Here is a 466-nt window from a genome sequence, read left to right on the forward strand (position 1 = left end):
GGGGGGGGAATGGACCCAGGAGTCTGGGTCCCAGCTGGCTGGGAATGGGGTGGCATAAGTCCCTCCCCTCACCTGACCCCTGAGCTGAGAGGAGGGGCCCATCTGGGACACCATCAGGGCTCTTCATGACATCACTTTCTCCTTGCCCAGCGGGGAAATGTGGGCTGTGATGTCATCATTCCTGTTAACCAATTGGAAGTGTTTTAAAGTCATGAGGTTACAGGTAGTGTCCTTCTTCTGCCAGCCACTTGGGGAAAGTCACAATGTGCGTCTGTGATGTCACTTCCTTGTGGCCAATGGAGTAGGCGGGAAGACCCCAAGTTATGATGTCATTTATTGGGGATTCATAGATGCTAGGGTCGGAAGGGACCTCAATAGGTCATCGAGTCCGACCCCCTGCATAGGCAGGAAAGAGTGCCCAGCCAGATACCCATCTAACCTCCTCTTGAAGACCCCCAGGGTAGGG

General features: G+C 54.5%; 1 protein-coding gene across 1 annotated transcript in view; it reads left to right on the forward strand.

The window, feature by feature from the left end:
• The window catches only part of MAP3K11 (mitogen-activated protein kinase kinase kinase 11), a gene marked incomplete at its 5' end in the record, with an annotated part of 6,716 nt that overhangs the window by 3,775 nt on the left and 2,475 nt on the right, over positions 1–466 (forward strand). The window lies entirely within an intron of this gene.

This window comes from Alligator sinensis, unplaced genomic scaffold, assembly GCF_000455745.1.
Source record: "Alligator sinensis unplaced genomic scaffold, ASM45574v1 scaffold1302_1, whole genome shotgun sequence".
In the NCBI taxonomy this organism is placed as follows: Eukaryota; Metazoa; Chordata; order Crocodylia; family Alligatoridae; genus Alligator; species Alligator sinensis.